The 27,906-nt window shown below is 38.2% G+C and overlaps 1 protein-coding gene across 1 annotated transcript in view; it reads right to left on the bottom strand.

Moving 5' to 3' along the window:
• Nucleotides 1-11,435, bottom strand: part of LOC126100255 (dynein axonemal intermediate chain 7-like) — an 844,976-nt gene extending 833,541 nt beyond the window's left edge. The window contains exon 1 of the mRNA XM_049910840.1: nucleotides 11,351-11,435. The gene's annotated coding sequence lies outside the window, so the exon portion shown is untranslated. The remainder of the gene's footprint in view (nucleotides 1-11,350) is intronic.
• Between the last annotated feature and the right edge of the window lie 16,471 nt (nucleotides 11,436-27,906).

The following is a 27,906-nucleotide window of genomic DNA, read 5'->3' as shown; positions in this document are numbered from 1 at the left end:
TCCAGACTGAAAAATGTCATTGTCAAACCCCAATTTAAGAAAGATTATATGAGAGATGTCAATAATCACTGACCAGTTTCATCGCAGGCATGAGGAGGTAATGCACTCTAGAATAGTATCTCACCTGAGCAACAATAGTACCCTCAGAAAATCACAGTTTGAATTTCAGAAGAATTGATTTACTGAGGATGTCATTTACATGTTCCATCACCAGATTTTACAGGTGTTAAACAATAAACCAGTGCCAGTTGGTATTTTCTGCGATCTACCTAAGGCATTTGAATGTCTGACTCACAGTATTCTCCTATATAAATTGAAGTTTCATAGGATTTACAATGTAGCCAACCAATGGATATTTTCATATTTAACCAATAGAATACAGAAACTTGTTCTTAGTAACTTGCCCAATATAGTGTGGGGACATAATTTCGATTGGGAAGGAATCATTTATGGGGGTCCTCAAGGTTCAGTTGTATGTCCACTATTGTTATTCATGTATGTAAACAATCTTATGTCTAATACACAACAAGCAGAATTAGTTCTGTTTGCAGATGACACTAGTATTGTACTCCAACCATGGACTATTCCATGTCAGATCAACAAGTGCTACAACCTGATCCTGTTAGATTTCTTCAGTTAAAACTCCCAGGCTGATAGGCCATGGTCAGTGGCGAACTGCAGTGTACTGCTTTACTTCGGAGGATGTCTCCCACAGTTGGAGATGAAATGTCAGGGGAGAGTTTTATACATCGACCACGGCCTATCAGCCCGGAAGTTTTAAGTGAAGACAAAGCCGGCCATGAAAGCCTACATCGTATGATCAAAACTGTTAGGTTTGTTTGAAATTAAGAATGCTTGCATTTGTGGGAACAACATTGCTGGCCACGAGAGTGACAGTGCAGATTCTCCCTGACTGTTTTGTATGTGCTTTGCTTTGGTCATGTCTGGATGTTCTGTGCATAGTTGTGTCCATAAAATTGTCATTACATTATACAGGGTGAAAAGTATTTAAACCGACAAACTCTGGGAAGTTGTAGTGGACATCAAAACAAATATTTTTCTCTAATGTCATTTTTTCCTATGAGGAGTGTTTAAACCGGTGGTGGAAGATTTCTCTGGTGGCAAATTAATTAAACCAACAAACACTTTTCCATTTTTTATCACCAAGAGACAACAAATTAACACAACCCAATTTCAATTACAGTAGAGTTTCAAAAATTCCTCCATTGACATGTAAACAAAAGTTACACCGTCGGATTGTGTTCTGTCTGATATGGGCAAAAATCCCATGAGTTCTTGCTGCTGCTACTATCCGGGCAACCAGACCCTTTTCTGATGCGACAAGAGTTGCGTAAACAAGTTGCGCATCTCTCCTCACACAAAAAAGTCCAGAGGGGACACATCTGAGGATCAAACAGGCCATGGTACAGGACCAACTCTGTCAATCCATGTTTCTGGGAACTGTTGGTCCAGGAATTGACGCACACGACAACTGAAATGTGCCAGCACCCCATCATGTTGGAAACACATGCGTTGTCTTGTAGGGAGCGGGACGTCTTCCAGCAATTCTGGCAATGCTCTGGAGAGAAAATTGTAATAGTGCCTGCCATTTAATGGCCTCGGTAGCAGATACGGCCCAATTAAAGTCCCCAACAACACCGACCCACACATTACTGAAGAACCGCACTTGATGAGCACTAGTAACTGTGGCATGTAGGTTATCTGCATTCCAAACACAAGAATTGTGCATGTTGAAGACCCCATCACGCCCAAACGTTGCTTCATCGGTAAACAACACAAAGGATGGATATGTAGGATGCATTTCACACTGTTCCAGGTACCACTGCAAATACTGTGCTCTGGGTGAATAATCAAGTGGTTCCAGGTTGTGGACATGCTGTAAGCGAAATGGACGTAACAATTGCTCTCAAAGGACTCTTATTACATTCGTCTGATTCATCCCCATGTTACGTGCAATTGCACGAGTGCTGATTGGAGGATCCTGCTCCACATGCTGCAAGAGAGTTTCCTCAAATTGTAGCGTTCTTACTGTGTGACAGCGTCCCTGCCCAGGTAATCTGCTAAGTGACCCAGTCTCATTCAGAAATGGTTCAAATGGCTCTGAGCACTATGGGATGTAACTTCTGAGGTCATCAGGCACCTAGAACTTAGAACTAATTAAACCTAACTAACCTAAGGACATCACACACATCCATGCCCGAGGCAGGATTCGAACCTGCGACCGTAGCGGTCACTCGGCTCCAGACTGTAGTGCCTAGAACCGCCCGGCCACTCTGGCTGGCATCTCATGCAGACGTCGGCATACAGTAACAAAGGTCGTATGATGCGGGATACAGCGATTAGGATATTGTTGTTGATAAGCCCGCTGTGTACCTCGTCCGTTGTGGTGCGCTATGTAGTATGCACCAACCATATTAGTGTACTCGCTCCAGGTGTATCGCTCCATTAGTAAACAGAGACAGTGCACTACTACATTGGTGTACAGCAGTTGCTTACAACTAAAGAACTTAATACGCCCTCTAACAACTGAAGATCGTAATACGGCCTCTAACAACTGAAGAGCGTAATACGGCCTCCACCGTTTTAAATAGTCCTCATACGAAAAAATTACATAAGGGAAAAATATTTGTTTTAATGTCCCGTACAACCGCCCAGAGTTTGTCGTTTTAAATACTTTTCACCCTGTATGTGGATTGTGTATTTGACTCCCATCTATATCTAAACCCCCCACAAAGCATTAATAAACAGTAACACAAAACAATTTTATTCACATTTTTCTGATGAAAAGTTACTGAGTAATAGGTGCTTTAAAAATAAAAAAATGAAAAACTAAAAAGAAAAAAAAACGAACTTTTGACACATGGATTGATTTGTTCACAACTTGTGCTCTATTTAAGCTATCAACAATGAAATTTAGATCATTTGGAAGCTCTTTTAACGGCCTTTCATCCGATATAAAACATAATTAGTTAAATACATGTAAGCATTTTTTAAAATAAACATGATTAATGAGTTACTGAATACTCAAAAACAGTATTTTTAAAATTCTCAAAAAAATATGTGTCAAAGACACTATTTTCCTCTACATATTCTGAAAGTTTCAACTTGGGACGAGCATGAGATCATTACCAAAAGTAATTTTACATTTATCGTGATTCTGTTAAATATCTTTCAGATCATGATTTGTTATTGTTTTTATTTTTACAGGGTCAATTGGATTTATTAATTGGTCTACAAAATTGTACTTTCATATAATTTTAATGTGTTTTAAAGCATAGCACTACAGTTTGTTCACAAAGAGAGGAGTGAGGCCTCTCTAGTTCCGCATTGAAAGAAGTTGGTAGGGGTCAGTTGACGTCGGTCAGCTAACGTTTTGCAACCAGCAACAGCCAGTCTCAGCAGTCTAATACAGAACAATATGTATGTAGCCAGTGGGAAGGGACTGTTATGCTGTTTGTTGTGCTTAGTTCAATGGTAACGTAATACATCTCATGGTGAGTGACAGCAAAGTGGCTCCTGGCCCCTCACATGGAATGCCAGATACTCCTTCCACTCCTTAGAGAAGAGCAAAGGGTAGGGCGTTATGGAGTGGATCAAGAAAAATAATTAACAATGTCGCAAGAGAGCAAGAATAAAAAGTTACTCAATCCTCTCCCTCAGCCAACAAGACTTACCATGACATACAGAGGGGTAAGTTTCAGAGCTGTGAAAAGAATTCATAGATTTTGCAAAGAGAATCCTTGGATATCACCAGAAACTCCAGGGAAAAAAATGTAAATTTCAGTTCAATTTTTTCTGCTTGACAATGCTTTGAAACTGCCTTCCACTTTGTCTGAATTACTATAAAGTAGTCATTTTGTTTTGGGCATAAGTGAATTTCTTGGCACCTAGAAGGTGGCACAATGCACAGTAACGCGACAGATTTTTCAGGCACCCTCATGTAGCCAAGTGGTTAAGATACTAGGCTGCTATGCAAGGCAAGAGACCTGTCACATGTCAGGATCATAATAGAAATGCATCTTGGAAAATACAAAATTGCTGTAGCTGTATGTAAATCCCTTTTTTTAATGAACATTTATTATGAGTCAATTAACAAAAGGATTTTCATGAAGCTGAAGCAGTTTTCTATTTTCCAATATGCATATTCATAGCTGTATTTAGCTGATTGTTTAGTCTTTTCTAATAGAAATGACTGTCATCATTATTTCTGTTCAATTACTTGTGGCTGCATCATGTGGTAACTTGGATCACAGCCTGCAGTAGTGTATAAGTAGTTTCAAAAAGTTGATCATTCCCCTTGGGACCTATCTCTGTTACTTGTAACTACACATTCAGCATAAAATTGAATCTACTTTCTGATCTTTCTTTCTTTTTTCCACTGAGGCCAAGATCTACTGGGAAAATCCAGTTGGATAACTTTGATAGGGGTGTCTTGAGACAAACAAAGATTGACTGGACTTGGAGTGTTAAGTCTCTGTGAAACATTATGTTGTCTGTAGGATTCATGTTGAAAAAGTGCAGAATAGGACATCTTTACTGCTTGAGCATGGGTTATTGATTGGCAGTTGCATTTCATTGTAGAAACGAAATGCATCTGGAAAGCAGTCACAGAAATATTCTATCTGGATGAAACTTGGATAGACAGTAATATGACCGTAGGTAAATGTTGGCAGAAGGATGATGATGTTGTTGTTACGGGAGGGGGAGCATCCTCTAAAAGTCTTATTTACTGGAAATGTTGCATTGAGGATGGGTTTTGTCATGGGAGCCCAACTAAAATTCTGGGCTAAATCCACAAAAAGTGATTACCATTGTCAAACAAGCTCTGGACACTTTGAAAGGTGGTTTGCAAATATCACTCTCCCAAATCATCATCCAAAGTAGTCACTATGATGGGCAACACTCCATGCCACAACAGACAGCTGAACAAAACACCCACACAACATGTTACCAAAGTTAGGACACTGGAATGGTTGCGAAAGGGGCATGTCTGTAAGTAGAGCATGAGGAAGCAAGCTCTGTTTGCTTTAATTCCAGAAAATAGTCCTGTTAAAAAAATGTGATCAACAAAATGACAAAAGATAAAGGCCATACAGTTATCCACTTGCCACCCTATAATTGTGGTTTGAGTGTGGCTGAACTGACATGGACAAAAGTAAAACAGTTGTTTAGGGAGCACAACACTTCAGAAGACATGTCCAAAGACAGTCTGTTTAAGACTGCATGTGAATCCCTTCTCTCAGTATGAGCTATGACTGGGAAGGGTACTGCTGGAAGATCCAGCAGCTGGAAGAAGATTACTGGAGGAATGGGGGAAAGTGTCACCAAACTTGCAAAAGTCAAACTTATTTTCAATACAGGTACTGCTGATTAGGACAGTAGCAACAATAATGCATCAAGCGCAGACGAGGAATGTAATGAGACTGAGTAAAAGTGATTTATGTGTATATACATTTCAGCATTACATACGTGAATAAATATTCAAAATTTCACTCATTCTCTTTTTATTGTCACAATGTAAGTTTTACTACTGGTTATTTTTAATTCCAAATTGTCTGCGAGAATTGATAAGGAATTAGCAGGCACAAGTATCATCATTCAACAGGAAACTACCAATTTCAATTTCACGAGTCCTGTAAACTTTTATTACCCCTCAATTTTTCTTTCATAGACATGCAATGTGTAGCAGTTGACAGCTGTTGTGATGGCGGCTAATAGGTGACACTGTTAATGCCACATGTAACACAAACTGTATGTGGATGCAAGTGTGTTCGCAGCACTGCTTGACATTAATGCGGCTTGTTGTCCCATACTGCCCATCGCACCTCCGCAGCTTATGTGCTGTGAGTCAGTGGGCAGAGCTTGCTTACTCCACTCCCCACACCCCTCTCAGACTTTGCTATTCTCCTTGTGAATAAACAATAGCTACATTAATAACTCAAAATTAATAAATTTGCCTATCTCTCTCTCTTTCTGTCTCTCTCTCTCTCTCTCTCTCTCTCTCTCTCTCTCTCTCTCTCTCTCTCTCTCTCTCGTGTGTGTGTGTGTGGGTGTGGGTGTGGGTGTGGGTGTGTGTGTCTCAAAGCTATCTTAAAGGTACTTTTGTACAAGTCTCACAAAAGCACATAAGTATGTACGCCTACAACCAGTTAATATTTGAAAACTATTAACATACCTTAACTTTATTCCAGGTTGTGAAAAACTGGAAAAATAATGTTAAGCATTACTAAATATGGGAAGGCCAAAATTGCAGTTTTGTTCTGCAGTTATTTTAAAGAAAAGGGTCACAATAACTTTAAGTATTGTAAAAGTCATATGCTGTTTCCCAATAGATGACAGAAAGCAAATCTTTTCTAACATTATGTCAGAAATTATATGACAAGAGCCAGAAAAAAAATTACAAGTGAAGTTCCTGTTACATCTAGCACATAAAGCTATGACAATTTAAATTGTTTTAAGGTTGAACAAAAGAGTTGACAGGTGCTGACATGTACAGTTGTGATCAACAAGACACTGCTTCAAGTGCAACCCTAGAAACTTTGAAAGCTTCTTCACAGTCTGTTAGTGAATCATCTGTTAAGAAAAAAATTACTATGTGAGTCCTAGGCAAAAACTAATAAAAGTAACTTTAGTAATCCAAAGAAAAGTACAGTTGCTCCCTTCTGATGCAGAAGACTTAGACTTCAGCTGAAAGAGAAACATAGTACCTGCACATCTCAAAGTGAACAGATGGAAATTCTCACCATTTTACATAAAATCTGGGGTGTTAAGAAGCTTCAAGAGGAATTTAACATAAAAACTATACAGCTAGTAAAATATTTGGTGAGGCTAAGGGTATTTTGTCTTTTGCTAATCCAAAACCTGGCAAAACTCTAAATGAGAAAACTGCTGATTTTGTAAAAAAATGTTCTGATGAGATAAGAAGCGAAAACTCTAAATGAGAAAACTGCTGATTTGGTAAAAAAAAAAAAAAGTTCTGATGAGATAAGAAGCGAATATAGGTTTAAGTGTTAGTAAGCCTTTTCTGGAAGTATTTGTATGGAGTGTAGCCATGTATGGAAGTGAGTCTTGGGCAATAAATGGTTTATACAGTGAGAGAAAGATGCTTTTGATACATGGTCCTACAGAAGAATGCTGATGATTAGATGGGCAGATCACTTAACTAATGAGGAGGTACTGAACAGAACTGGGGAGACAAGAAATCTGTGGCACAGCTTCACTAAAAGAAGGGATTGGTTGACTGGATACATTCTGAGACATCGAGGGAGCACCAATTTAATACTGGAGGGAAGTGTGGGTGGTGGTGGGAGGGGGGGGGGGGTGTAAAAATCACAGAGGGAGACCAAGACATGAATGCAGTAAGCAGATTCAGAAGTGTGTAGGGTGCAGAAGCTATTCAGAGATGAAGACACTAGCACAGGAGGATAGAATAGCAGGGAGAGTTGCATCAAACCTGTCTTTAGACTGAACACCATTAACAAATCAGGTCAATGCCTGTTAAAAGAAGATTTTGTGCATATAACAAGTGACAGAGAGAAAATTCAAGTGCAAAAATGATTAGTTTTAAGTAACCTGAAAGAAATTTATGCATACTTCAAAGACAGCTGCCCAGGGCTCCACACTGAGCTGGGTCCTAAAAACTGTACTTTAGCTGAAAGCAGTAGTAACCACAGTGTTTGTGGATATACTACTCACCAAAACTTCAAACTAATGCTGAATGGACGTAACATTCCTCAGTTGACATTGAATGTTGATACTCCAACAGAATACTATAAAGACTGCATTGCCATAGGTGAGAGTCAGTTTTGTCCAGAACCAGAAACAGCAAAAAACTATTTACAAGAATTTTTGGATACCAATGATATTGACCAGATAACTTGATCACATATCTCTAGAAACTATCACAAAATCCTCTGACAACTTAACAGTTTTTTTTTTTTTTTAAACCATTTGCACGGCATTGCTTTGTGGCCAGACAACAATCAACCTTCAAAAAAATAGAGAGAGAGAGAGACTGAAAAATGATTTTAAAGAAGGTGAGTTCTTGGTGATCTTGCAAAGAATTACACCTTTTTTGTACAGGGTGAAGTTCAGAGGTACCACTGAACCAAAACACAAGCAACAATTTGTTCTTTGTAGATTATTACAAGTATGGTGACAAACTTAAGCACACAAATCTTCTCATCATATCAGAATGTCTCACATGTGACACTGTTTCTGTACATCTGTTCCAATCCTTTCTGACCAAAAAATTTAATAAAGAACCAAGTAAAATACATTACTCCTCTGGCAAAGCAGCAGCTCAGGATAACAACAGAAACAGCTTCATCAACCTGTGCTATCATTTTGAAGACTAGTGGCATTTTTAAGCCACCTCTCATAGTAAAGGAGCTAGTGAAGGCATTGGTGCAACAGTCAAGCACAGGGCTCCTGAGCAAGTCTGTAGGGCCCATACACTGATCAAATCATGTCACCCAAACAACTTTATGTGTTGGCCAACAATAATGTAAAAAAGGCCAGTTTCAAGTATGCTATTATGAAAGATAATGAAAATGAAGAATTAAAACTTACAGAGAGATTTAGAAATGTTGCACAATTGCAGGGACTCAAAAACTTCACACCTTAATTCCTATAAGAAAAAACAAAATAAAAACAAGTGTATTTGGCCTCTAATGAAAGCAACAATGAACTGTTGACAGTGATTGGATATTGTTTCAGGGTCAATCCATGTGAAGTGATCCAATGAGGGTTGCTTGATCATTTTTAAATATTTTTGGTTTTTAAAATATATGATTACCCTATAAATTAGAAGTTCAAAACAGTTTAGTAAAAAATTTTACATCACACCATCACTGAATGGCGGCCACTGTTATCTGTCAGCACATGGCAGTTTTTAAATTAGGAAACATTGGCGTTAACTTGAATACCTCTGCACAGAGTTATGTTACAACATTGCAATTGACTTGTTTGTTTTTAGAAAAGTCTCCTCTACAACGTACTTTATTACCCAAAATTCAAAAATAACCAGTCAAAATGACTTGCAAAGTTTCGTATTGAAAGTTTAGAAAATCCACTTTTTAAACCCAAAAATAACAACAAAGGAGTGATTTATCAGAGTGTATTTTTTCTGTATTTATTTATCATAAACTATTAGCTTTATATAGAGAAAGAACTGTGACAAATTTTGTTATAAATCTTTATTAATTTTTTGAAATTTGAAAATCTTTATTTTTTTGTGAAGTTTGGGGTTAGTTATATCTTGTGAACTCAATAAAAAAATACATTTTGTACACGTCTATGATAACAAAGTACTGTAAAAATTACAACATTCATATTTGACTTTAAACAACGATATGAATTTTTTAAAATGAGGAAATAATTCACATTACACTACAACTGATCTAAAACTTTTGCCTAGTTGAATGGCTTATTGTTTCAGTCTAATAAAATTTAGTTGTAACAAATATTTAGTTAACACATCACCCTATATTTAGTTAGTATTATTTATTTTAAAAACAGAATATTAAACAGTAGGAGCTTTTGCTGTAGTACTATGTTTTAAAAAATTGCTATTTACATCTAGGTTTATTCTCAGTTAAGTAGCACATTAATATAAGTTCCAACTGATAAAAGTAAAATAATAAACACGTAAAATTTCTCTATTCTTGAGAAGGCTACAGTTCTGTACATGAGTTTAGTCCTCACGACAGGTGTGTATAGGAGCTCAGTGGATAGAGAAAAAAGTCTGCAAAGAAGCCCAGTATTCAGTGACATATCTGTAGACGAACTGTGTACCTCCACTGCATTTGCTGGATGTGGCATTGTTGTAGTCAGTCTGTTCAAAACCTCAGTTATAATGGGTTATATACTTCATTGGGAGTGTAGAATATTTTATCTGCTTCTGTTGTGAGAGCAATTTTTAACTAACTAAAATAATTTTAAAATTTAATAATAAATAAATCTGAAAGACCATGCTCTATTGAACAGATAGTGAGTGAAATGTGTCACAGAGAAATTTACGGTTCAGTTTCAAAAACTTACGTTAATAACTTTGATGAAGATGGACGAAATTTGTTTAACTTATGTGTAAGTTCTTCTGTATCATAAGTTTCAGAGTATGATGAGAAAAAAAATATTCTCAAGTACAATCACATTTTTGAAAAAAAAAAAAATGCTCTGATCTGCTGAAAGTTCATAAAAATCCATTTATTAAAAGTTTGAGGGAAATATAATTTGGATTTGAGGGACATAAAACTTGAAAATTTGTCCTTGTTATGTGCAAGTAAAACAGCTTTCCAAGTGAAACTTACTGTGAAACTTGGAAATATTCTCTGTGCCCAAACTGTTACTCAGAAATATTTATCATGACTCCATAACCAGAATCATGTAACCTTGTTAATGACATTTATATTCCTAATAAGGAAGCTATTAGCAAATTGAATTTTGCTTGTTCTAGTTTAGCGGTATCTCCTATTTCGAAAATAACAAAATTGAGTAGTGGAAAAAGAAAAACTGCCATTGAAAGCAACATACAATGGATTTCAGACAAAATTAGAAAAGACTTAGAATCATACTTTACTAATGTAGATACCAACAGTACTCGTACTTCCAGATTCATCCGACACTGGATATTTAAGCTTAGTCAAGAAATTAAAAAGTAAGTGTTCAGTGACACCGAAAGAGGAAAAAGTTAAATTTTAAATTTGCTCCCTGGCCCATGGTCAAGAGAAAAAAAAAAGTTCCAGAGTTCAACATTTATGATTGTTTGGTTACACTAACCCGAAAATTAGTGAAAGAGGAAGACATTCTACTGGTTTTAGGAAAGAAGCAAGGTAAGTATAAATGAAGAAACAAATGAAAAGATCCAGCAATTTTTTGAAGACAACGAAAACAGTAGAATATGCTCTGGCAGCAAAGATAGGAAAAGAGTTGCTATAAATGGAGTTAAAGTAACAGATTGGAATGTATACTGCAGAGACAGGTTGGACAGTGAAGGGGAAGGCGTGTTCATAGCGATAAAAAGTGCAATAGTATCGAAGGAAATTGACGGAGATCCGGAATGTGAAATAATTTGGGTGAAGGTCACGGTTAAAGCAGGCTCAAACATGGTAATTGGATGTTTCTATAGGCCCCCTGGCTCAGCAGCTGTTGTGGCAGAGCACCTGAAGGAAAATTTGGAAAATATTTCGAGTAGATTTCCCCACCATGTTACAGTTCTGGGTGGAGATTTTAATTTGCCGGATATAGACTGGGAGACTCAAACATTTATAAAGGGTGGCAGGACAAAGAATCCAGTGAAACTTTTTTAAGTGCTTTATCTGAAAACTACCTTGAGCAGTTGAACAGAGAACCGACTCCTGGCGATAACGTATTACACCTTCTGGTGACAAACAGAATCGAACTATTTGAAACAGTTAACGCAGAACAGGGAATCAGCGATCATAAAGCGGTTACAGCTTCGGTAATTTCAGCTGTAAATAGAAATATTAAAAAAGGTAGGAAGATTTTTCTGTTTAGCAAAAGTGACAAAAGCAGATTTCAGAGTACTTGACGGCTCAACACAAAAGTTGTGTCTCAAGTAGAGATAGTGTTCAGGATCAGTGGACACAGTTCAAAACCATCGTACAATATGCATTCGATGAGTATGTGCCAAGCAAGATCGTAAGAGATGGAAAAGAGCCACTGTGGTACAACAACCGAGTTAGAAAACTGCTGCGGAAGCAAAGGGAACATCACAGCAAACATAAATATAGCCAAAGCCTTGCAGACAAACAAAAATTACGTGAAGCAAAATGTAGTGTGAGGAGGGCTATGCGAGAGGCATTCAATGAATTCGAAAGTAAAGTTCTATGTACTGACGTGGCAGAAAATCCTAAGAAATTTTGGTCTTATATCAAAGCGGTAGGTAGATCAAAACAAAATGTCCAGACACTCTGTGACCAAAATGGTACTGAAACAGAGGATGACAGACTAAAAGCCGAAATACTAAATGTCTTTTTCCAAAGCTGTTTCACAGAGGTAGACTGCACTGTAGTTCCTTCTCTAGATTGTCGCACAGATGACAAAAGGGTAGATATCGAAATAGACGACAGTGGGATAGAGAAACAATTAAAATCGCTCAAAAGAGGAAAGGCCGCTGGACCCGATGGGATACCAGTTCGTTTTTACACAGAGCACGTGAAGGAACTTGCCCCTATTCTTGCAGCCGTGTACCGTAGTCTCCTAGAACAACGTAGCGTTCCAAAGGATTGGAAAAGGGCACAGGTCATCCCCGTTTTCAAGAAGGGACGTCGAATAGATGTGCAGAAGTATAGACCTATATCTCTAATGTCGATCAGTTGTAGAATTTTGGAACACGTATTATGTTCGAGTATAATGACTTTTCTGGAGACTAGAAATCTACTCTGGAGGAATCAGCATGGGTTTCGAAAAAGACGATCGTGTGAAACCCAGCTCGCGCTATTCGTCCGCGAGACTCAGAGGGCCATAGACACAGGTTCCCAGGTAGATGCCGTGTTTCTTGACTTCCGCAAGGCATTTGATATAGTTCCCCACAGTCGTTTAATGAACAAAGTAAGAGCATATGGACTATCAGACCAATTGTGTGATTGGATTGAAGAGTTCCTAGATAACATAACGCAGCATGTCATTCTCAATGGAGAGGAAGTCTTCCGAAGTAAGAGTGATTTCAGGCGTGCCGCAGGGGTGTGTCGTAGGACCGTTGCTATTCACAATATATATAAAATGACCTTGTGGATAACATCGGAAGTTCACTGAGGCTTTTTGCAGATGATGCTGTGGTACGAGTATATCGAGAGGTTCTAACAATGGAAAATTGTACTGAAATGCAGGAGGATCTGCAGCGAATTGACGCAAAGTGCAGGGAATGGCAGTTGAATCTCAATTTAGACAAGTGTAATGTGCTGCGAATACATAGAAAGAAAGATCTCTTATCATTTAGCTACAATGTAGCAGGTCAGCAAATGGAAGCAGCTAATTCCATAAATTATCTGGGAGTAGGCATTAGGAGTGATTTAAAATGGAATGATCATATAAAGTTGATTGTCAGTAAAGCAGATGCCAGACTGAGATTCATTGGAAGAATCCTAAGGAAGTGCAATCCGAAAACAAAGGAAGTAGGTTACAGTACACTTGTTCGCCCACTGCTTGAATACTGCTCACCAGTGTGGGTTCTGTACCAGATAGGGTTGATAGAAGAGATAGAGAAGATCCAACGGAGAGCAGCGCACTTCGTTACAGGATCATTTAGTAATCGCGAAAGCATTACGGAGATGATAGATAAACTCAAGTGGAAGACTCTGCAGGAGAGACGCTCAGTAGCTCGGTACGGGCTTTTGTTGAAGTTTCGAGAACATACCTTCACCGAGGAGTCAAGCAGTATATTGCTCCCTCCTACGTATATCTCACAAACAGACCATGATGATAAAATCAGAGATATTAGAGCCCACACAGAGGCATACCGACAATCCTTCTTTCCATGAGCAATACGAGACTGGAATAGAAGGGAGAACCGATAGAGGTACTCAAGGTACCCTCCGCTACACACCGTCAGGTGGCTTGCGGAGTATGGATGTGGATGTAGAAGTAGAAGGAGAAACAAGTACTTAATGTAGCTTTCAAAAATGCTCATCCTGAATGCAAAACCGAAAGGTCAAAATTAAAGAGTGCTTTGAATGTTTAATTGATAACTTAGCAGATCTCTAAACTCACCGCTATGTTTCTAAAACCAAAGAAAGTTATTGAAGGACAAAAAAGCACAACTTTATGAAACTGAGAATGCACAGTCCCAGCTGATTTTGCAGAAAACTTTACATTTGTGGTTCAGGATGAAATACAATAGTACCATTGCGTCAATGACCAGGCAACAGTGCATCCATTTATTCTGTACTTCAAAAATAAGAAAGATGAAATTTGCAGTTCTTCGATTTGAATTCTAAGTCACTACTTCAAGCAGAACACTTCGGTTGTCCATGTGTTTCATAAGTATGTAACAAATTACATAAGAAAACGTTGTCCAAGGTTAGAAAGCTCATACGCTTTTCAGATGGGGGTGATAGTCAATACCAGAATAAAAAAAATTTTTCAAATCTTTGCAACCACAAGTAGATTTCAGGTTTGGAGGCTGAATGGCACTTTTTGCCTCTTGCTGTGGTAAAAATGTGTGCAATTTAGTAGAGGTACAACAAAAAGCCAGCCTACGAAGAACGACCACCGACCAAATTCTTACAACAGAGGACTTGTATGCCTTTTGCAAGAATAATATCAACGGCATCGCTTATTTCCTCATCAAGAAAGAAGAGGTGGTTCCTCATATCAAAACAACACTTCAAACCAGATTTGTAAGCTTTATGCTGGCCGGTGTGACTGTGCCGTTCTAGGTGCTTCAGTCTGGAACTGCGTGACCGCTACAGTCGCAGGTTCGAATCCTGCCTCAGGCATGGATGTGTGTGATGTCCTTAGGTTAGTTAGGTTTAAGTAGTTCTAAGTTCTAGGGGACTGATGACCACAGATGTTAAGTCCCATAGTGCTCAGGGCCATTTGAACAATTTTTTTTTTTTTGTAAGCTGTTTAGCAATAAGAGGAACAAGTCTATCCCACGAATTTCTTGGCATAGCAGAAAACTTTGTCCAGTGTTATCTAACATCAGAAACCAAAATTTATGAGGATCATCGTATCAGTAAAATTATATCACTGTCTTAACACTGAATAACAGTCGCATGTATGGAAGAAAGTCGCTGAGCTGAGCTGTCGCTGTCTGTGTTTTGTTGCGTTATTTTCATTGTTATTTTTTTCGAAAATGAGTGATGATGCGGTTATTGGCCCGTTCAGGGGCTATCTTCTGTCCCACTTCGGAAAGGATAGACGGTTATCAGGAGCTCGTGGAGGCTCAAAACACAAGTTTGTATTACCTGCACTGCGCACCTGTTACCCGCTGCACAGCACCTCTCCCAGAGCAGCGAATCCTACTCGTTCCACGCACCACCGTTAGCGAGATGTGAAGTTACAGTACACGAGTGAAACAGAACAAATGGAAAACTATATTCTTAAAAGTATCAATCGCTGGTTTTCTGCGAATGATCTCAGTATTCCAAAAAGACATAGCTTATTCAGTTCTGCACATCTAGAGGCCTACAACAATGATAAGTGTAACACATGGTGAGAAAATAATAAATAGGGCGGAAACTTCAAAACATTTTGGGTCTCCTTATTGACGAGAATTTAAACTGAAAGAAGCACATTTCCGAACTTAGTTCGCCCATATTTGCACTTAGGATCATTGCAAATTTTGAGGAGAGACTAGGCAGTAAGTTGACGTATTTTGCATTTTTTTCATTGAATAGTGTCCTATGGAATTATGTCTTGGAGTAACTCATCTTTAATCTTTAAGCGGTCGCACAGGGTGTTCACAATACCCCAGTCATCTTTATCAGGACCGATGACCATCGCAGTCTGGTCCCTTTAATCTCACAAACCAACCAATCATCTTTATCGATGGATTATTACATAATGGATAGTAGTATAACGTCATGTTCTTTGGTGCTTTTCTAGGACGTAATATGAAAGTTTTGAGTAACAATAGAATCTACAATGGAAGCGCAAGTTCCAATAAAACATGCAACAATGTGCCTTGGGGTGTTGTCGGCACCCCGCGCCAACTCTTTTATGTTGCAGTGCTGCGAGAAAGCGCACAGCTGTGTTCCGTAGCAGCTGCTCGTATTTTGTCGCTCTGTGCAGTTAAAACAGCTATGGATCGTTACGAAATAGAGCAAGAAAGAGCTCAGAAGGTTCTGAAAGAGGTCTTGACGACACTTTTGAAGAAGGAGAAGAGGAAACAGACAGTTGTGATGGTCTCTCTCATCACAGTGACACGGAAACGGAGGATGAAAATAACCTTGAACTGGAACCGTAAGTAAGTGCAGCGATCATGAAAGTAAGCATGATTTTTTTTGTTGGAAAGGATAAGGTTACAAAATTGATGAAAAGTTGTGTGAGATGCAACCTAAGAACTAGAAGTGTAGACAGGGTCGGTGGCAAGGAGGGGGGAGGGGGCATGGGGGCTATAGCCCCCCCCCCCTAATTGAATACCATTTTACACTGAATAAAATGACTTCAGCAATCATCGAATATATTACTTCAACAGATTCAATCATTTTTTAATATAATTATTTAGCAATATGGGTTGCAATTTATTTCAAACACATTTTAACAAAAGAATAAGAATAGCAAAAAGCTTACTATCTAAACCAATAAATATAATTTAACTTAAAATGGGCGTCTTACTATTTGTTATTATACACTGGATGTATATTAATGTACCACTCACAATTATCAAGAAAGCTAAATATGCCGGGTATGCCTACCAACACTTAAATTGCTAACCCCAGACAAAAACTTCGAATCACCGGACATCTGGGTCAAATCGTATTATTTTCCCGAGCACATACATTCCGTAGACGCGTTGCAGTGCTGGCAACGCCAGCGGGTGCGCGCCACCAATAGACCAGTAGATATGAACTACACACGAGAGTTACAGGAATTTGTGAAAGCGCATTATATCGACGTTCATGTTCAAACGTCGTACGTGTTTGTAGTAAGGTATATGAAAGTAAATTAAGTAGAAGCAAATAATATTTAAATTATTCAGTTGTCTGCGAGCGGGGCGATGTCGCGGTGTATACGATCGCCGATTGTTGGCGGCTTCTCATTATCTCAATAAAGAAGTAAGGGTGTTCCAAAACGATCTTTACAACTTTGATCATAGCTATTTCAGAAACGTGTTAAAAGGTGATGGTTCATTTATACATACATAAATTTACAGGTCAACATCTGATATTAAATTTTAAAAACCAACAAAAAATTGATGTGATAGCCAGAAAGTCTGAAAGAGAATGTAAATAAAATAACTGAAACCCGGACACTGGGTGTAAAATTCGTATAACGGCTGCAACTGAGTGAAGAAACCGACTGGACGAAAAAACAATCGACTGACCGATTGTTAAGGTTGTCCTTCCTACTCTTCCACGTGCTGTCAGCGAACATTTGTCTTCCGAGTACGATTATTCATATTACTGAAGTGTGTAACTGAGCAGTGTGACCGAATCATGCGTCGTGAAGTGTCAATTTTTTTCTGAAATAATAATGTATTAGAGATTGGAGTGAGTGATTATAGACTTTGCTGCAATGAATCGCAAACTAACGGATTATATTGGAAAACCTAAGCGTAGGGTCAAAAACTCTCGTAAGGAATCTGAAGCTTGCGCTACAGAATTGGAACCATCACAGGCTTGTGCATGTAGAGTCTACAATTTCGACAACACAAAACAATTTGTAAGGGTCATATCTTACTAATTTTATATAATACTGACTTCGTGTTACTGAGATTTTTACTTATAGTTATTAGTTTAAACGAGTAAGATTAGCGCTATTATGTTTAATCGATAACTAATGGTAAGAATACGACTGGTTGAAAACATAAAAAGTGAGGTCAATTTTTAAAGACGCCATCCATCTATAAGGAGGTAAAATATTTTCTGCACAAGCCAGCATTATTTAATTAATTTGTACTGAAAAATAACCCTTTATTGTACTTCTTAGTAAACCTGGCCATATGTATTTTTGGTATTAATAATATCGACAAAATTTGCAAGATGTCAGATGGTGGTAGCTTATTCTATGACTGAGGACATAACTGTGTATGCTGTAATGACATTTGTTTAATGTTACAAACTTTTCACAGATAAACACACTTTTATACAGTTTACAATGCGACAATGTTAAGACAGTTGTGAAAATGACGCATCTTGTTCTCTGAAAATTAATGAATCCTAAACACAACAGTATTAAATTTTAACTGTAAGTTTATTTACAAGATTATTCTTATAATTTCGTTATGATGTTGGTTAGTACAACATTAAATTATCCGATTCCGACTCAAAGTTTGGTACTATTTAGGATGACAATCAAGTCTACAGGGGATGGTTAGTTTTGTGACAAATTGAACATAAGACTACCCAAGGTCGCTCGAGTTTCCAGTGGACACAAGATGGTGAACCAACAAGTTTACACCTCTGCACGCGGTATTTACCTTAGCTGTGATGAGCTGTCGTGTGCACAGCCACTCTCTTCCTCTGAAATTCCTATAAAAACTTATTTAACCTTTGCTGAGTTTTCCAGCAGAAACTCTCCCTATGTTTCTCGTTATGTGAGAAAACAAGTTCTCATCCCTAGTCTTGGAATATTGGCGATACAGCTAATTTCTAGCTGGATGTCAGCCGCTGTGAATGTAGTGTTCACATAAATTTCTCCTCTGCATCGTACAGAGCATTATGCACACCATTCTGCACTTCACGCCTGTTCAGAGAAGAGTCTTTCTCATAGCCGAACTGTCTCCCCACCTGGGTTCCTCCATTCTCCGTGTCATAGCTGTTTTCGACCAATAGGTTGTTTGTCACCTGGTCGGTCGGTCGTTGAGACCCGCCTTGGGATGCGCCCTAAAGTGCTTTCCATGGTACCCCCTGTGGTGTGGCCTTCGCCTCTCCTCGTGATTTCTTCCAAACCAAAACGTTTCCTGTTGCTGCTTGTCTCGCCTTCTGCTCATAGACATGCATTATATGATTGGTGTGTTAATACCGTCGATTGAGTGTCATCCCTTTTGCATTACATACTTTCAGGCAAATTTGCTCATTACTGCTGAATTAAGTTAGGTGTCATATTCACTTTCCCATTACGATACATAAAGCTCTTATGTAAGGTTCGAAATTGACCTTCATTTATTCTGTCACCTCACAAATTATTCAAAGCTTTCTTTCTCAACAATATCTACCAACTTTCAGTAATAGTCTATTAACATGTGAGAGCATTTCAGAAGTTTCTAAAAGCTTTTCAGACTACTAGAAGAAAGCTTATAGGTCTGCAGTAAGTAATGTGATGCGGAATCTTTCGTGGTTTTGCTGTTATTAATCTGACTGTGACCAACTGATGGCACAGGGTAGAACCAATCAACGACTTTGACTGACATAGAGCTCTAATGTTGTGTTAAATTTTGTAGCCTTTCTGTAGGAACATTTGCAAACAAAACTTCCAGGCAAAGGCCACTAAATTAAGTGCAAGTTAGATTTTATGTATCTTTGGACTCAAAAATACCATTATGGGCCAGTTTCACAAATAAATAAGAGTTACAGTGTGTAAACTGTATATTAATAGTCTTGAACTGGCAGAAGGCTGGTGATGGCAGTCACTTTTTCCGGGCTTCCGACAACATTAGGTAGCTGAAACACTTCTGAAGCAGCCATTATTGTCTACTCTCTTACTCCTTACTGCTTCACTGTTCTGAGTCTTTTTACCTTGTCATAACTGTACGGAATTGCTGCAGTTAGCACCTTCATTAAGCAAGTCAATACACAGGACCATTTCAATACTGTTTACCGATGGCGCCCATACGAATGTTTGTAGGGGGAGGGGGCTAGACCGAGGGGTATGGGCTAATGTTAATGTTTTGGAAGACAAATGGTGACTTTTTAGTGCCCATAATAAATTAAAATTGTTTATATGTATAAATAACGCTATATACTTTTGTGTTGAGCCACTTGTACATAATACTGACGTTTAAAGCATATTTAATTCACAGGAAGAAAGACCAGAAAGGACGGAAATATATTATGATATAGGAAGAGCTGTTAAGGTCTTATGTGATGATGAGAAGCTTAAGTTTTCAAAGAATACTTGTAAGCCTCCTGCAAACTTTTCTTTTCCTACTCAATTACATGGAAAGCAAAACCAAAGATTTAAGCATGAATGGATGAGCCAGTACAACTGGATTTCATACAGTAAAATGTTACATGGTGGATTTTGTGCTGCATGTGTTCTGTTTTCTCCTCCAGGTGCCAGAATCGGCTCCCAGATACTTATTACAGCTTTCCATTATTCTAAATAACTGAAACCTTTATCTGGCTTGGTAAAAAACATAAATAACTTGTAGGTGTCGTTTATAATCAGAAACACTTCAGATACAAAAACATAATTATTCAAATAGTTTTCAGGCTTGGTTGTTCAGCAAAAATTTCTATGTTGCTGACGTTTCGAGTGCTTACAAGGTTTTGTGTTTGCACTATTTTTTCTTTACTTAATTCTTTGCCAAAAACATTAATTTATTTTTATAGGTGTTGAAAACACTGGTAAAAGAAGCATTGGTCAAATGGAAAAAGGCTACAAAAGATCTTCGTCATCATGAAAACACAAAATATCTCAAATTTTCGGCGTAGAAGGCTACAGAGGTCACCAAGTCTATGGAATCAACCAAAAAACAGTATTGCTGTTGTCCTCAATGCCAAGAAATCTTCAGTTATTGAAGAAAACCGCAAAGGCTTGAGGTCTATTATAGAGACTATTATCCTGTGTGCTAGAAATAACCTACCTTTACGAGGACATTGTGATCATGGTTTAATTCCTCAGCTAAAAGAAGAAAAAACTGATGATCTTCTAGAGGAAAACACGGAGTGTTTCAGAGTCTTTTGGCTTTTCGTGTGGATGTTGGAGATGAATATTTAAAACATTTCAGTAGATGTGGCCGAAACAGTTCTATGATAAGTAACAGTCCAAAACGAAGTCATACACTGCATTGGTGACGCTATTCGCTCCTCAATATCGAAGGATGTGAAAAAGGCTAAATTTTTTTAGCGGGTATATGTGATAAAACAAATGATGTCACCACTAAGGAACAGATGACATTTGTATTAGGTACATTGACATAGAGACCTTTGTTACCAAAGAAGACTTTCTGGGTTTTACTGAGCTTAAATCAACTACTGGCACTTCGATAGCAGAAGCCATCGATGAAGAACTTCAGACACTAAGGCTGAGCTATCAATATCTCTTATTTTAAGTAAACAACCGTTGGCTATTTATACCCACTGTTTTAGCCACTTTTTGAACTTGTGCATTTCTAAGTCTTGTGTTACTACAATAGTTAGAAATATAATGGGAATTTTAGGATCAGTTTCAGCATTCTTGTCTGCCTCTGCAAACAGAGGAAGTAATATCACGACTACCGTTCACAGAGTCAAAGAAAACAAGGTTGAAAGCAATGTGTCCCAGAAGATGAAAAGAAAGACACGCTACGCTTATTACTTTCAAGGAGCTATTTGTCCCAGTCGTGACCTTGCTTGACGAACTTTCAAGTAGTTGTGAAACCAACGCAGAAACGGCTAGTAAGGCTTGTATGTTTAGTTCTGCTGTCCAAAGAGGAGACTTCGTAGTAGCTTTAGCAACTGCAACATATTGCTTCTCTTTGAGAAAGCGAACAGTTCCAAAGTCCTCAAATGGATTTAACAACTGCCTTAAATCATGTCAACGATGTGCTTGAGGTGTTCAACAATATAAGAACGGATTCGGAAATAGAATTCATAAGTATTTTTGAAGACTCTGTTAAACTGGCGGAAGATATAGGAAGTGTAATAGCAATGCCAAGAACTGTTTCAACACAAACCAAAAGAGACAACATTCCTACTTCAAACGCCGAGGAATACTTCAGGCGAACAGTATTTTTACCTGTTGTAGATAGTTTTATTGCCAAGCTAGAAACAAGATTTCCCCAAGATTTTCGCACCATATTAACCACTTGAAGGTCTTATTCCTGCACACTGTTTAAAATACAGTGCAGATGAAGTGATCCACGCATACGAGAAATATGAAAAGTCTTTGGAGAATTCTTAGCTTTTAATGGAAGGAGAACTGAAACTATGGAAGAAAAGGTGGGTTGATGAAAGTAAAAGACCTCAAACAGTAACTGAAGCATTGAAGAACAGTGATAAGCAGTTTTTCCCAAATGTTTCTGTTTTACTTCAAATATTTGGGACTATTCCTGTGACCACAAGCACTCCTGAACGAAGGTTCTCTACTTTGAGATAAATAAAGACAACACAATGGGGCAGGTGAGACTAAATGGATTGTCACTTGCACGTAAAGAAAGAGATATGGACATTGAAAATATCATTGACATATTCAGTAAAAAGAAACAGAGGCGAATGAGCATGACAAATTGGGTAGAAGACGGAAATATACTGTGAATTTTGTTACAGAATTTTTTTTTTATATTCATGACAAGTTCAAGTTTTTACATTCCTGTCACCTTCTGTATCCAGAAAATTAATGAAAACTTATTTGTTGTAAGTTGACCTTTTTCATGGTTTATGAAATTTATAAAGTCTCCCATGTGAAAATAAATTGCCCTGAACTCCAAAGCAGTTACAAAAAACTACTTTAAGCAACATCAAATTTTACCAGTTTGTCGGCGGAGGACCCCAACTCTCCTTTTGCTAAGCGATATTCCACTCCCACAACCTCCCCCCCCCCACCCCCGTCCCCCAATAAGCCCCCCTCCCCTTGACCAACTTCTAGAACCGCCCCCCAGTGTAGACCTCATTATTCATCTCCCTGGTGTGAAAGCTGTCACTGGGACCACAAGTAACGCTGATAGGTACTGTGAGACTCTGAAAAAAACTCTAAACGGGCAATTCGGAGAAGAGGAACGTTGAGCAAGGGCGTGCACATTCTCCATGACAACGCTCGCCCACACATCGCTCAGCAAACAGTTGCTCTCCTCCAACAGTTTCAGTGGAACATAATCAGCCACCCTATAGTCCTGATTTGCGCCCAGTGACCATCATCTGTTCCCTAGGTAAAAAGAACATTTGGCCTGAAAGCCACTCAGCTCCAACAACGAGGTGAAAGAAGAGGTTCATAGCTTTCTGAACAGCATGGCGGCGAGCTGGTATGACATGGGCATACAAAAACTGCCACAGCGTCTACAAAAATGCATCGACAGAAATGGTGATTATGTCGAAAAATAGCTAAATGTTCAAGCTGTAAACTGATGTAAACCACCGTAGAAGTAAACAGGTGCATGTACTTATAAAAAATAGGAGACCTTACTTTTGGGATTATCCTCGTATAAATTACATAATAAATAGAACGATTACATCGTGCACAACTATTTTCGTACAACACATTGCATCAAATTTCACAAGAGACTGTGATGCCAAACCAACAAATGAGGAAGAAATTAAATCTCTTCTGGGTCTGTCGATATTGGCTGGGCATTACAGGGCAGGACACCAAAATATGGAAGACTTACGGGACACAAATGGTTTCGGAATTGCAATATTTCATGAAACAATGGGTTTACGGCGCTTTCGTTTCTTGTTGCATTGTTTGAGATTAAATGATATTCGAGACAGACCACAGCGTAGAGAATTTGATCGCCTAGCTGGGTTCAGAGAAGTGTTTGAATTATTGAAGTCAAGCTGCGGCAGTAAATAATTACTGACTAAGTCCGAATATACGACAGTCGATTAACAACTGGTTGCAATTAGCGGAAAATGCAGTTTCCGACAGTATATATCAAGCACACCTGTGAAATATGGTTTGAAAATTTTCACCTTAAGTGACGCAAGAACATGGTATACTTTGGGGATAGAAATCTATGTTGGAGAACAGGCGGAGGATCCCTTTGCACTGGCAAAGTCGCCTAAGGAGATAGTGAATGGACTTGTACGGCCTATCGATGGTACAGGACGCAATGTGTCACTAAACAACTGGTTTCGTTCCATACCACTGGCTGAAGAGCTCCTGAAAAAGAAACTTACAGTAGTAGGAACTCTTAGAAAGAATAAGAGGGAGCTCCCTCCAGTTTGATTGGATGAGAGGTCGTGAACTTGAAGCAGCCTTTTTGGATTCAGAAAGGATATCACCATATTTTGATATGCGCCAAAGAAGGGCAAAAACGTTATTCTCCTTTCATCTTTGCATCATGACGGTGCCATTGACACTAATATTGCAGAGGAAAAGAAACCAGAAATTATAACAATGTACAATAAGACCAAAAAAAGGTGTGGACACAATATATGAAATGTGCACTATTTATTCAACCTCAGTAAACACTAGATGCTGGGCGCTTGCCTATTTTTCCGAATGATTGACAGTGCTTGCATTAAAGCCTTCATCATATATGCAAATAATAACAATAAGGCGATTTCCCAAAGAATGTTTTTACGTGAAGTCAGAAGGTTGTTAGTAAATCCCATAGTGTGCAAGAGAGCAGCCATTCACTCTATGCAGAAACAAATTGGACAGAAAGCCGCTAAAATGGCGGGACTTGAAGACAGCAACACTGCACTACTTTCTGAACAAAGACCACTTAAGCCCAGGCGCTGCACAGTTTGTCCTCGGAGTAAAGATATAAAAGTTAAATCGCGCTGTGCTCGACGCTTGAAAGTTATGTGTGTAAAGCACATGAGATATGTGTGTGAAAAGTGTTACGGTAATGCACCCCTTGCAGCCAGTGATAGTGACAGATTTCATAAAATGTTTGTATCAGTTGACTGAACAAATGTTTAATAATATGTATAATGTCCTATACCTGTAATACAGTATGAAAAATAACAGCAATAAATAATTAAAACAAATATTGTAAGAAAATAGGAATTATTGCATTTGTTTCAAATAACTCAATTTAAAGATTAGATTAGATTAGATTCAGTTTACGTTCTATAGACCAAAAAAATGAAATGATTCTCGTGGGTGTGGAACATGTCAGAAAGTATAACATAAAACATTTGAATATAGGTGTAATACTTACTACCCTGATCATTCGTCAGGAGATAGTTGAAATGGGTTAATACAGTGCAGTAAACTGGAACAGCTAATATTTACAGAATTACCACACTGTCAGAATAAAACACTGTTATGCACTGTTAATAAGTTTATCATACACAAAATACCTAATCTTGACTGTTATGACCAAGTGTTGTCAAAACTGAAATCTAACAGATATTTTTAGTTAAGCTGGCTTAACAGTCTCTGTTAAGATATTCATCTATGGAGTAGGAGTTGCCTATCAGAAAGTCTTTCAAACCTGTTTAAACCATACTTTACCTGAAACCATGTTTGTTTACAGTTGCTGGCAATTTATTGAAAATGTGTGTTCCTGAATATTAGACGCCTTTCTGGACCAAGGTAAGTGATTTTAGGTCTTTATGTAGAATGTTCTTATTCCTAGTATTGATACTAGGTATTGAGCTTTTGGTGGAAATAGAGATGTATTACTTGCAACAAATTTCACTAAGGAATAAATATACTGAGCAGTGGTTAGAATACAAAGTTCCTTGAACAGGTTTCTACAAGATGTTCCCTGAATTTACACCACAAATGATTCTTATCATACACATTTGACACTAAAAACTTTTGCTCAGTTTGATAAGTTGCCTCAGAATGTGATCCCTTATGACATAATAGAATGAAAGTAAGCGAAGTATGCAAGTTATTTTGTTTTTGTATCACCTACATCTGGCATCATTCTCATAGAAAATACAGACTTGTTTAGGCGCTTAAGCAATTCTGTGGTTACTGAATTTATTATCAAGTTGTAATCCCAGAAATTTAACACTGCCAACTTCTTTGATCTGCATGTCTTCATATGTTATACATGCTGGAAGCAAATCTCTTACAGGTTCTGAACTGCATACAGTGGGTCTCCTAAAAGTTTAATGACAGTGAATTAACTTTAAACCACTTATTAATGTCAGTGAAAATTTGATTAGCAGTTATTTCTAAATCTGTTCTTGTCTTGTTACTTATTGCAATGTCTGTATCAACTGCAAACAAAACAAACTTACATCTGGCAATATAACAGATGAGGGATCATTAATGCGCATAAGAAAAGAAATGGACCCAAGATGGAACCTTGAGGAACACCACATGTAATTAATTCCCAGTCAGATGAAGACTGAGTGCTTACTCCACAGGTATTTCGCAATGACACCCTTTGTTTCCTGTTAGATAGATAAGACTCAAAGCATTTTGCAGCATTGCCAGTGACATCATAATATTCTAATTTACTTAAGAGAATGCTGTGATTCACACAGTCAAAGGCTTTTGATGGGTTACAGAAAATTCCAGTAGCCTCTAATTTATTATCTAATGAATTAAGTAGTCGCTAATTTATTATCTAATGAATTAAGTAATATTAAATAAAACGATAATGTACTGGGAACTAACATTCTAAATAGCCATTTGTGAAACATATTCATATTAGTGATATGCTGCACAAGAATGTCATTATAGCCACTTTGTTAGCAACATCCTGTGCGACTATTAACGCTACGAAAATCCGCGCGACCTCATAATGGTTAAAAGTCTTCATAGCTCAAAAACTTGCTCAACAAAGATAATATTTTAGACATGGGTTTATAGAGTTAGACGTTCTGTCTACTGCTTCATAGTATATTTATTTCCTGATGAAGATTTTTGTTAGTAATGCACTGAATTCAAAAGCACAATGATGTACGTAGTTACAATACCAGAAGAGAAAAATGACATTCATCACTCCACATTGGAATTGTTTTTAGCACAAAATGGGGTGCACAATACAACTAATTTTTTTCACTTATCCAGGGATGTAAAATGTCTGACAGAAAGCAAACTGAAAAAGTTTACCCTTGACAACTCCTTCTGTTGCATTGAAGAATTTCTGTTATAGTTATGTGTTAAGTGTGGTGAGTGGGAATCACTGACTCACATCTGTCTTTAAAAAAAAAATGACAATTTAACTCGCAAAGTGATGTAAAATAACTCGTTCCACATCATTATGATTTATCGTGCAAAACAATCCATGGATCAACTAATTACCAAGCGTTGTTGCGATTTTTCTTAATGTCGCAAAAAGTCGACTTAACACTGCCAACCTGTCACAAAACACTGGTTTGAATTGTATCAAACAGTCTCATTTTATCCTTCTACGTCGTGCCCCCTTCAATATGCAGAACTCAGCAGCTCCACTTTGTTGCGTGACTGTAATTGCTTGTTTGTGACCAACAATGATGCAATTATCTGCCACGGGTGATCGGATTTGGCGATGGCGGGGGGGAGGGGGAAGGTGGATGCATACAACATTCTACATACATCAGCATGGCGTTAGTTTTGTCTGGTACATTAACGCAGCGTGTTTCAGTCGCAATCTGTTCCCAGAATTACGTGTGCTTACCATTATAGGTGTATACATATTGAAAGTTATATTGCTTGTGAAAACAATAAATCCAAATTTCAACAGTGACCTGCACCAGTACGATACGAGGCAAAAGTTCAGATACCATGTAAATAGCCACAGAACAGCTTCATATGAAAAAAAATGCACTTCATGCTGGGCTGAAGCTAGCCAAAGCCCTACCAAAAAGTCTCAGAACCCTTCCTACTAACAAATTAAAAGATCAGCTAAAAATAATTCTAATGGAAACCCCTTTTTATTCCCTAGACGAGTATTATATCTGTATGAAAAGTGCTTCATAAGTACAGGGCTATTACAAATGATTGAAGCGATTTCATAAATTCACTGTAGCTCCATTCATTGACATATAGTCACGACAAACTACAGATACGTAGAAAAACTCATAAAGTTTTGTTCGGCTGAAGCCGCACTTCAGGTTTCTGCCGCCAGAGCGCTCGAGAGCGCAGTGAGACAAAATGGCGACAGGAGCCGAGAAAGCGTATGTCGTGCTTGAAAATTGAAATGCACTCACATCAGTCAGTCATAACAGTGCAACGACACTTCAGGACGAAGAACAAAGATCCACCAACTGCTAACTCCATTCGGCGATGGTATGCGCAGTTTAAAGCTTCTGGATGCCTCTGTAAGGGGCCGGGAAATCAACGGGTCGGCCTGCAGTGAGCGAAGAAACGGTTGAACGCGTGCGGGCAAGTTTCATGCGTAGCCCGCGGAAGTCGACGAATAAAGCAAGCAGGGAGCTAAACGTACCACAGCCGACGGTTTGGAAAATCTTACGGAAAAGCCTAAAGCAGAAGCCTTACCGTTTA

The sequence above is a fragment of the Schistocerca cancellata genome, chromosome 9 (assembly GCF_023864275.1).
Source record: "Schistocerca cancellata isolate TAMUIC-IGC-003103 chromosome 9, iqSchCanc2.1, whole genome shotgun sequence".
Taxonomy (NCBI): domain Eukaryota; kingdom Metazoa; phylum Arthropoda; class Insecta; order Orthoptera; family Acrididae; genus Schistocerca; species Schistocerca cancellata.
Note: the sequence above shows the minus strand (reverse complement) of the source record. Positions and strands in the feature narration are given on the sequence as shown.